The sequence below is a fragment of the Mya arenaria genome, chromosome 16 (genome assembly GCF_026914265.1).
Source record: "Mya arenaria isolate MELC-2E11 chromosome 16, ASM2691426v1".
NCBI classification, from domain to species: Eukaryota; Metazoa; Mollusca; class Bivalvia; order Myida; family Myidae; genus Mya; species Mya arenaria.
In genome coordinates, this window is record NC_069137.1 from 43,164,020 (window position 1) to 43,176,341 (window position 12,322).

General features: G+C 34.3%; 1 protein-coding gene across 1 annotated transcript in view; it reads left to right on the forward strand.

The window, feature by feature from the left end:
- Window positions 1–11,714: 11,714 nt before the first annotated feature.
- The window catches only part of LOC128222159 (caspase-3-like), a 67,291-nt gene continuing 66,683 nt past the window's right edge, over window positions 11,715–12,322 (forward strand). The window contains exon 1 of the mRNA XM_052931037.1: window positions 11,715–11,798. The gene's annotated coding sequence lies outside the window, so the exon portion shown is untranslated. The remainder of the gene's footprint in view (window positions 11,799–12,322) is intronic.

Below are 12,322 nucleotides of genomic sequence, written 5' to 3' on the forward strand. Positions count from 1 at the left end.
CAAGCGCATTTTTCCTCTAACATTTACTTTACTTATATCAGAAGAAAAACACACCAAAGGGTCCCTGGATTGGCATGAAAGGTTAATGGGTACATTAGTGTTGAGTGTGGCAGCAAAAACCAGCCGCCTAGTCAGCTCTTTAGTATTTGCTTTAAGATTGGCTTTTGGTCGTTTGATGTCTTGGGCTAAGGTCGTGCCCTTACACTGCAGAAAATTGTTTAATATGCGGGAATGTACTGAAACCCGTACATTAGACATGTACGGTAAGTGTACGGGATGTTGAATAAACGGGTGTGTTCGGACCCGTATATTAATTAATTCGCACAACTTAAGTAAACGGGATTCAATGTACGGGCGTGTACTAACTCATGCTGGCGTGTTATAATAAATAAAATGGCTCTGTTATCAATTTAGGTCTTTGGATGTCTAAGTTGATAGCATATATGATATGAACGACATTTATACCATCGGCTTAAAAATTACTGCTAAAAAGGAAGGTGTCAGTAAAAATCACCTTTGTAGAACATTGAATGCTTTTGTGGGTTTCAACAGCTTTTGATGAACTTAAAAAGAGGTGTGAATGATAACAATTATATAAATTGGACACTACTTGATTGACTAACGACTAGTAATTATACTTTGATGGATGTACGGCATCGTATATCTCCGTATATCTTGAGTGTACTGATATGTACGATCCTCGTACATGTTGAAGATACGGGGAAATATGCTTTTTCATTCAATTTGAATGTACGGGATTTTACCATTCCCGTACACGATGAAAATACGGGAGTGTACATTTCCGTATATTATGGATATACAAAAATAAACCAGTTCCCGTACACATTGACTGTAACGTAACAATTCCCGTACACTATGGATATACTCTTTGCCATGTTATAAAATAGATTTGAATTCTGTAATTAAGTAAGGTAATTCTGTGATTTTTTTAAGAGCACATATGATATGAACAACATTCAAACCATTGACCGTGTTTCGTAAAGAAACAGCAATGTGTTAGTAATGGTCACGTTGTGTAGGAAATGTCATACTTTTTGGGTTAAAACAGCCGTTGATGAAATTAAAGCGACATGTTTATGATAAAAATAATAAGATTCGACAATGCTGGTAGGGTTGATTTACGACTAGTACTAAAAATATTTTGTGGAATGTACGGCAAAATAATACCATTGTCTTGCAGAGAAGCAGGAATGTGTAAGTAAAAGTCACGCTTTGTAGAAATTGTAAATGCTTTTTGGGGTTTTAACAGCCTTTGATGAAATTAAAGCGACATCTTTATGATACAAAATAATAAGACTTGACAATGCTGCGTGGTGCTACATTTGACAGCATATATGATATGATCAACATTTATTACATATACCATTGACTTATTCGTTTTTGCGTGTTTCGCAGAGTATTAGGGTTCGCGTTTTGTAGAAATATTAACGCGGTCATGTGTTTTAACAGTCTTTGAAGAAGTTACTATGACATATATATGATACAAAAAAAAATGAATTTGACAATTCTGGGTGAATAAATTCACAGCTAGGGCTCGGAAATGTTTAGTTTCCCGTACATGATGAATATACCGGCTTGTACAAATCCTGTATATTATGGATATTCGGAAATATACAAGTAACATTACCCGTACAAAATGGAAACACGGACATATTGAGTTTCCCGTACACGCTTAGTGTTCGGGGGGAATTTTTTGTTTCACAGTATATGATAAATATACCATGAGGCATATCCGTTATGAGGGGAAGGGTTCACTCCTTGATGTAAGGACTTATATAAATAACCACACAAGGCTTTATCACTTTTAGTAATTCGTAGAAATGAACTAATACATTTTTCAGATTTGTTCACAGACGACTGCTTCAATTTATCGGTGACCGAAGAAATGGGAAGCATAACTAATATATGTCGTTTTTATATTGAAAGGTGGCACCTAATACATTGTCAGCAGTGTCTTGTTCTAGGGTACTTTTATGGCCTTTCCAATAGACCTTTTTTCACAATATCGACGGCGTTACTATTTTTAGAACTGACAGATCAAACCGAAATCAAAACGAGGCTCAAAGTGTAAAAATAAATTACTCATTATTGACGGCGCCATCTTAAAGATGGAGAATTACCTACAATTTGATTTAGAAACTCTACATAACCTGACTTGCAATTAACAAACTATTGAGAATTCACGATGAAAGTGTAAGCGGGTCAAAGGCATCATTAGTGTCGCGCATGTTTGCTGTAGTTAGCAAGGAATGACAAAAAACGAAGCTCGAAAGTAAAAGTGTTGACGACTGTGTGGTGGGGAAAGTTGATATTAACATTTCAGAAAATTGTGCTTTCTCGGACTTAATTGTGTTGGCTGACACTTCAGAATGGTCGTCTGATTTGAGACATTTACCGATCCACAATTTCCACTAGCTATACGAGTATGTAGTACAAAAAAACAGCAAGTATGGGGCCATTGTTTTAAAAGGGACAAACTACAAACGTGAACGTGCCTATCAGTTTCATAATGAAAACCATACATCGGACATGAAAAATGCTAAAAATAAAGATGTGACATTAGCAAAATGTAAAGTTATTGCCTCCATGAAGAAATGTCTGTACAAGGTGGTTGTTGTATTTAGTAAGATCGGAGATGTGATGTATGCAGCATGTGAACTTTACCAATAATGTAATCATGTACTGTCCGAAAATGTTTCAATGTATTGGTTTGCTAACTTCGAAGCTACTAAGATACTTAGATGACATTCTTACTTCATCAAAGATAAAACGTTGCACTGCAAATACTCCTGTTCAGTAGCGTGATTGTGTCCCATGTGGCAAATGTATATTCTCCTGAAACATAATAACTACACATGTCACGTATAAGTAGTGTATCATAATAATTAGTTAGGCGCTGAGAAGCTGGGGTAGTATTCTGAAAACAAACAGCAATGGTCCGCGATTATTATTTTTTATATCGTGATATTGTGAAAACTCGCTTTGCATTCTCAGAGTGATCACAGCTTTGCTGTCAACTTATTTCGTCGGCATAGGTGTGAATACGATAGGTATATAACTGAACAACTTAAAAGTAACGACCCTATGAAGGCAACACACACTACTTTATTCATGGTTTTAATGCTTTTTAGATTAAACAATGCTAATCAGATTTACATACACGATGTCCCATATAAACCCAAAAGTTTTGGAAGTGTTTTAGCATAAATGTCCTAAACAAAGAAAGTTTAACGCACATGGTTTCAAAATTGTCCTTGACTTGACTTTTAGCCGGGTTCAATTATAAAAATCAACAACATCTGAATGCTTGATTACAAAACTCAGGAAAAAAATGGCCTCCATCTTATTTCTATCATTTTTTTTATATTAAGATATGAATATAACTTAATCCAAATAATCAGATGTAAATATTATTCAATTTATTCAAGTCCCATTTTATCGATAGCGGAATGTAATTGCTGAAAGCTATTTTATGCATACCGCTAAGGCTTTTTGGTGCTTTTAAAGCTGCACTCCCACAGATTGAACATTTTGACAACTTTTTAAATTTTTGTCTTGGAACGAGCCAATTGCTACGAAAATCCATGGAAACCAGTGATATAAGACAGCCGACAAAGAATTAGGTCGCAGAATTTTATATTTAATTAAAAAAAATCATGTTTAATGCATTTTTCTTAAACCGTAAGTAAGAACTTGCATAAGTTCACGTATTTCCACCTCATACTGTGACCTACACAAAAAGTATGATCGACAATATAATGCAAAGGATCTTTACCCAAAGAAATCCCTGAGGTTACCGGCATGTTGACGTCGCTGTTATCAGACACGTTTCCAACAAAAGGTCCAATAATATCCTCTTTGTCGATAACGTCTGACATAGAGTCTTAATCCGAATCTTCGTTTGCGCAGACCTTTTATGACGCAAAATATTATCGCGTCGAAACTTTTCAAACAAATATCACACTGGTACATCGCAACGAAATACGTTGGTGCTAATGAGGAAAAGTGAGTGAAACATTCAACTTCATACCTGCAAGATGATAACGACGTTTCGGACATTTCTAAAGTTTCCATGGCATTTTCTGCCTAGATGGCATTACCTTTCTAGGTTTCTTGTTGTCCTTATGACGGAAAAACATCCGCCCTTCAAACATTGCTTTTTCCTTTTTTTGCTGGCTTCTTTCATATTTGCAATTCCTTTAAGGTTTCGACTGACGGTCAAGCATGCTCTTGGCGATAGCTGTCGTCTGTTCAGCCGCCGGGAGAATCATCCGTATATGCATTTTGGAGAGAGGATCATGTCTTTTTCTCCTCATCTTATCTTTTCATGTATCCAATAGATCCAGTTTTCCACAATGTACGACTTGACTACTTGTCATCCAAACATTCATTGATGTTGAAAACTTCATGACACTTGATTTAATAGTAGAATCATTCGCCGCGCGGGCGTGTACCAAATCTATTCTTCAAATGAACAAGAAAGTTTTTCGATCCTGAAACGTTTGCTCACAGCATATACATTAGTCGGAATAATACGCAGAGGTATGCCATACTCGTAAATGGAGCAATATATTCCTCCAGGACAAGAACACGTAGCTACAATTGACGCATGAACATAGCCGAATTTCGTTCTCGTTTCGTTCCATTATTAATGCAGATCAGTCAACGATACGTCGCCGAACACTGACTTTAATTTAACACAAGTATTTTGATTAAAGAGATGCGCACAATGTAACCCTTACGTTTCTTAAAGGCTTGGAAAACACTGCCAGAAACTCGTTAGAGCCTCCTCGTCTCTCCTTCCTGCCTCCTGTTGAATTTGAGGTACATATTGATGCGGATTTTTTTTTAAAGAACAGGAACCTATATTTCAAAGGGCAAGAGCATAAACTGCAAATTGATGTTCTTATTATTTTTTTCCTTGTCTTTTAGCTAACATTTAATGCTTTAACACGAACAAGTAAACAATATATTTTTAACCTACTCTAATTTATAGTACAGATAACAACAAAAAACAATAACAGTACATCTAAAACTACTTTTAACCAAACAAAAAATAAAGTAAATAAACGCAACTAAATAAAATATCTTGCTTTTGCTTCTCTGATCTTTCTCTACTTTATTCAATTAATGGCATTGATACAAAAATCCGTTATCACCAATGCAAAAAAGATATACAAGTCAAAATCTCAATCTGTGAGAGTGCAGTTATAAAAATCATCAAAATGTAAAGCAAGTAATTACTGTCTAAGTGTAATATTATCGCCATCCATACTTAATTCAGTTTTGGGGTCACCAGGCATAAGCTATTAGGTCATCTGGATCACTCTCAAACTTTACTCGCTGGTTGTTTTTAAACATATGCATTGTAGATTTTCTTTAGTGAGTAGGTATGCTGATAACCAATGTTTTATGTAAGATGTCGTATATATCCATGGATATTGTTTATCAATAGCACGAACTAGTTTTTGTGGACCGGTGTTGGCGGCAGGATTGTTAAATAGATCCGTAAAATGTCATCTTTTTCAACAGTATCCATCACGAACGACCTAAGTTACGCATCATATCAATCACACAATGTTGCAACGAATGCTTCTTTTATAGAAAAAAGGTATACGATTAGATTTATAGTGTTGAGCACACATTGGACCTTATGCAGTTTTTTCACATTCAAAACATATAGCTCCCAAAGGTTAATCTTATGTTTAGGGAGGGTAGGGCTGGGGACTTACCTTTGAGAGCTTTTGAGGAAATCTTACCTTTGAGAGCAAATAATACCCGGAGCAAATCATACCCAAAAAGGTATGATGGCTCCCACCGATTAAAAGGGTATACTTTTATTAATTAAAAAGCAATAATTTACTCATATTTCTGCTCCCACCAATAAAACACTACTAAGCGCTTTATTTCGGTTGCCCAGCTGTACCTCGTTGTAACCCTAGTTTCTCTAAAGAGACATACTTGCTTACATCATTCATATCTACGAAAGAAGTTTTACTATGTTTTTCAAACTAAAAGAATAGTGAAACATTATTTTCCGTTTAAGTAAGATAGCATATATCTAATATTTACTTATTTCCAAAATGGCCCTCGTCAAGGCAGAAGCAATGTTTGTGTATTTGGCAGTAAAAATCTAACGCTCTACTGTTAAATCTGCGTTGAGAAACTGCTAATATATGCCGTTTACAACACCTGCTTGTTGACATCATTTGTGAGTATATTCTCTTTGGTTTTGTACTAATGCATTTTGATTCGATTTTAAAGACAGTTGAAAGCTAATCTGGACAGAAACAAGTACTGTCTCATTTTTGAGAGGCCGAGAGAAAGTAGCAATGGTGGACGCTCGAACCAATAACCTCTTGGATGAGAGTCAGACACCTATACCACTAGACCACTACATAATTTGTTTTAATGTTTAGTACATTTCAGTTATTTAAATTTATTCAAAGTTAATTATCTAAACAGTTTTAATTGAGCATGAAGCTACGCCAACGTATAGATTTAAACGTTTGTTTCTATGTATTATACATATCTAAATGGAATGACCTTGGCATTTGGTTGGTGATGGCCGCAGTGTGGAACAAAGCGACATATGGAAATTCATTATTTCTGTGGATTTTTCTTATTTGAGGCTCTGGTTGCTTTGGTTCTTTACCTGTTTATATATATATATATATATAACAGTAATATTAACTGCATATAAAAAGTAGTTCCCATGTACTTCGCATATATATGTTTAATTGTTATATTCTTTTGGATATGTTCACAAGCAACTCCTCATGCAGGGGCGGCCAAGTTTAGAAACAATGCTTGATTGTAACTGGTAGAACGCTCTGATCTATACATTTCTTTAAAGTGTTGATTGAAAACTAAACTGATCAAATCCGAAAGAAAAAAATATATTACAACAACATATGTATTTGAATGCAACTTATTAATTATCGATATCTCATGTATATTTATATAGAGTTAGGTTTCTTTAAAAAATTGAAAAAAGTTTTATCATCATTTATTAATGAGAAATAACGGTTTCAAACGGTTTTGAAGCATGCTATGTTTTTATATAGTAAAACACGTGGTGATCGGGATTGAGAATTGATTTAAGTTCCTTTTTGATATTGGGGCTAGGTGCCATGCTTCCAAATAAGTGTGAGTTCAGTCTCAAGTGTGAGTTCAGTCTCAAGTGTGAGTTCAGTCCAAAGTGTGAGTTCAGTCTCAAGTGTGAGTTCAGTCTCAAGTGTGAGTTCAGTCCCAAGTGTGATTTCAGTCTCAAGTGTGAGTTCAGTCTCAAGTGTGAGTTCAGTCCCAAGTGTGAGTTCAGTCTCAGGTGTGAGTTCAGTCTCAAGTGTGAGTTCAGTCCCAAGTGTGAGTTCAGTCCCAGGTGAGAGTTTAGTCTCAAGTGTGAGTTAAGTCTCAAGTGTGAGTTCAGTTTCAAGTGTGAGTTCAGTCCCAAGTGTGAGTTCAGTCTCAAGTGTGAGTTCAGTCCCAAGTGTGATTTCAGTCTCAGGTGTGAGTTCAGTCCCAAGTTTGAGTTCAGTCCCAAGTGTGAGTTCAGTCTTAGGTGTGAGTTCAGTCTCAAGTGTGAGTTCAGTCCCAAGTGTGAGTTCAGTCCCAGGTGAGAGTTTAGTCTCAAGTGTGAGTTAAGTCTCAAGTGTGAGTTCAGTTTCAAGTGGGAGTTCAGTCCCAAGTGTGAGTTCAGTCTCAAGTGTGAGTTAAGTCTCAAGTGTGAATTCATTCTCAATTGTGAGTTCAGTCTCAAGTGGAAAAACTGCAAATTTTAATTCACTGTAACAATTTTCTTCTAGTTGAGTATGATGATTGATTTGCTGAGGGATATCACAATTTTGAATTGTACGACTGTTCTTATGTATTTTGTTTAACGAAAGGAAAATAGAAGTTGTTTGGTATTCTAATGAAAGTGCTTTTCATAGGATGAGTTTACACCTGGACAAAAACTGTATGAGCCTTGGACGTTGTTTTTAGAACTTTAATTAAAGTGTGTACGTAAGAACGATTTATTTTTTGGTCGACTAGTGCATGATTTCTCACCAACTGCAATACAGATTATCTTAGTATAATTTCCAAAACTGATATCAGTCAGGTCTCTTCTTGTACCAGTATTGTCTGTTTAGCGGGTATTGTCTTTTCTAATCAAGTGAGTTATAGTCTAAGCGAGTCTGTCTTTTTTAGCATATATTGTCTTTTCATATCGGGAATGAAATCTTGTTATCGACTCTTAATTATTTTAATCTGGCTTCTTCTGAGCTTGTCATGTCTGGTCTATTCTTTAGAGGATCCAGTCTTTTCCTAGCAGTATCTTCTTGGCGAGTCAAGATTATTCCTAGCGTGCCAAGTTATTTATGGCGAGTCTAGTTTCTTCTTATCGAGTCTGGTTCCTTTTATTCGGTTTTGGTTTCCTCGGAGCACGTTCGGTCTCTTTTTAGAGAGAGAATTATTTTCAAGAACATTTTAACTGTATTTTGATATAAACATTTATTTTTTCTATATGATGCATTGCTAAGTTACAATGTGTATATTGAATGTATTTTAGTCTGAATTAACATCAGTCAGTCAATCAACTCATAAATCAATCAATCGTTAAATCTTCAAATCAATACTACAATAAAACAATCAATTAATCAATCAATAAGATACCGATTGTATAATTATAATGGCGTCATCATTGTAACAGGAAAGAAGAATAACAAAATATATATAACTTATCTTTTACTTCATCAACATTTTTTTCTGTTTTGTTTTATAAATATAAAGGGATCATGCAGTCCAAGTTACACACGTTATACCAATATATGCTGAATGTTTAAAGACTATTTGTAGGACCGATTGATCTCATAAATAAATGCATGCAGTATTTAACTTTACTTTAAGTATACAGATAAACAAATTGCAGTATACACTTCATTCGATAGCTTCACTTCATATTCAATACTTTTTGGTTTAAATCAGCTATGAACCATTACAACTTCCTTATGAAATTCGACTGTCTATTTGATTTGATCATTTACATCAAACCTTTTAAGAAACACGATACGTTGCGACATTGTCATTTATTCTCTGATTGTATAGAACAGAACGAATTTACAAGGTTCTGTTATATCCAAACAAATATACACAATGAATTGGTTAAAACAGGCTCTATTTGTAAACACAATTATATGTATAATTACAGACCGATCGGTCACAAGTTTTGCTTATAAATAAACAGAATGTGAGAAAATAAGTTAACGTGTTTAGTTGTTTAACAATTCATTTAAATCTTTTATAGAATCAGTATTTAGGTTTCGTTCTTGTTAATCTTAAATATAGCCGGTAGCAAACTTGGTTCATTGTATCTTTTATCTTAACAATGCGTAGCATATTGTATTATCCACAAGTAGAGCGAAACAATTACTTTACCTGGGAATTTCTATTACTTGATCCAAATATCTTATGTACAACAAATAGACACGTTTTGGAGTAAACGTTTAATTTCTGAGCGACAAAGAAGCTCATTAACTTTTATATTCAAGTTTATATAAATACATATGTATATGAATATATATTTATATCAAATTAGTTAAATAAAGATAATGGCCTTGCTATTCCTTGACGCTTTTTTTTTTAATCCTGTCTGGAAGATAATTTTGAAATTGACAGGCCGTATTAATTTGAATGGCATTATTACTGGAAATATTAAACAGTTTACAAGTTAACTACAATAATTATTGATACTTTAAATTTATAAAAGCCTTGGAACTTTCGATAGTTAAGACCTCGTCAGATGATTTCACATTCTAAAGGAATGGATTGTGAGATTAATGTCATTATCGGGGTATGAACGCAGTATGGGTGGTCAAATTGTGTGGAGTCCGAATCAGTCCCGCATTACTTTGACCAGCACTTTTGCGTTCATATCGCCGATAATGGCAACAATCCTGCAATTCATTTCTTTTATTTACACCAAAAGTTCATTATTCTATTCAAGAATTGTTAAAAAAATACTTCATTTCATTTAAGAATACCTAGCTGTAGTCCTTTTTCACTCATTCTGTAAATAGAACGACCCGACCGTAACTAAACAGTTTATCAAATAATGTGACAATAAAGCATGTATATTGTAATGCGATCCGAACATGTCCGAAGGTGTTGCGTTCATCGGACGATAACCGCAATTGCCGAAAGGTAGTTATTTTAAGGAATGGAAGTTGAAGTGTATATATTAATATATGGTTCATTACAATTGATACGATATGTTAATTGGTTTATTACAATTGATAATATATGCTTGGTAGCTGCGATAGATTAAACCTTGTCAGACGAGCTCACATTGTATTGATCGTCGGAATTCGTATCTTTATCAAGTATAAAGTTTTTAAATATTAAAATGTTTGCTTTTTGTTATCAGATTATATTGGGCTTCAATGAAGACCAAATTGATGTGATTAATTTCTTAACGTTTTCAAAACATGTAATTTAATATGCTTTACAAATATAAATCACAACGTAACTGCGTTTGAATTCAAAACTGCGATCGATTATATTGAATGATAAAGTATTGAGTCATAATCGAAGGTATGAATATACAGTCAGATTGTAGTGTTACAATGGCGTGTTATTAAAGGTGCTTACTCAAAAATTGAAAAAATTAAGATTTTGTATGAGAAATGCGTTTTCAATGATGTAACATCTTGACTTTAACAATAATGCATAAATAAACACGATGATTTCCATGGCCCATTTCGGAGTCCCAAACATGTTGATATTATTTAAATCAGTCACGCGTGTCAAAGCGACACGTTGCCGGTTTTATGTGTCCCCCTATCAGCAGAGCCGTCCTATTGAAGCTCATTTGGTTATTATTCATAAGCAGTCTGGTTGAAACAATCGTTTAATATTAAGCTGGTCTTGATAATTCTTCTAAATACAGAATACGGGTTTTGCAGACTGTAATATATTCAAAAACTTTCAATTTGATATATAATCTTTTTTAAACCCATTACTTAATTGCGAAAGTAACGAAACGGAGAATACAAAATTTTATTCGTGATCATTGTTCGCAACAACAATAGTTCAACCGTACGGATGTTTCAAACACTGCTGATTTAGATTTAACTGTTGGTTTGACTAAGCTGTTAATTGTGAACTTCTAAATCTTACAGTCATGATTTATTTCCACACTATAAACGGCCTTAATTAATTATTAGGCCAATATAAAGAACATATATAAGCGTAATACATTGCCTCAATCTAGGTGTGTTTCTGTACCTTATGTTGCCACCATTAACCAGCTTAACACAACTATTCCCTTAAAAGCTGTTCTCTCAAAGATTGACAGTATGAAATTTGTTTCAGTTTTTGTCTCAGTATCAGATGATTTTGCTATCAACGCCCTTAAATCGGTCAAATAAGATAACTTCCAATAGAACATTTCTCAATTGCTCGGAAAAAATGCCGAAAATTTTATTTTTTCTTAAATTAATGTGTTTTTAGCCATAAACTATCAATTCTCGAACAAAATATGAACATTTGGATCTGATCCTATGTCAGCAGCCCTTTTCACTGGTGCCCAGACATTTACGCACAAATTGGTTCATTTCAAAACAAACAAAGAAGTTGTCGAAACGGTTAATATGTGAGAGTGAAGCTTTAACACAGACATGCGCTCTAGTCTTGTTTCAAATTGAAACTCCCCCAGTGTTTCAGCCATCGAATTGCGCACGCACTCTACTACGCCATTGAGCTGAACAGAAGAAGGATTAACGGAACGGAAAACACAGGTAGTTTGATTTAAATTTGTTTTCATTTTACTTTTGTTTGTTTATGTATAATGTGCACCAAAGCTTTAAAGATACCAAAATGAAACATAATGATGACGAAAACATGTCAATTTAGAATATGTAATTCTGCATATTAAACGAGTTGTTTCGAAATCTTTTAATGTATTGACATATTTGTTGTAAAGTCTTAATATATTTATGCCATAACCATCATTTATTAGAGTACTAACAACGAACATATAAGGAATAGCTAGACATTCTCTAAATCGAAGACATATTCACATATTCCATATATACATATAGCTATATATGCATGGGTTCTTTGTTATATCTAAATTAAGTCCGGTCGGTCGGAATTGTTATAAAATGGAGGAAACTATATTCTTGGTATACTATGCAATAGTAAGTATTTATTTTTGCTGCACTAAACCATGTATTCGGCATAAGGCGAGGGCTGTCTCCATACTTTGAAACATCCAACTTATAAAAAGTTAATGACAAAAAGGTAATTAAGCGGTTGTTCT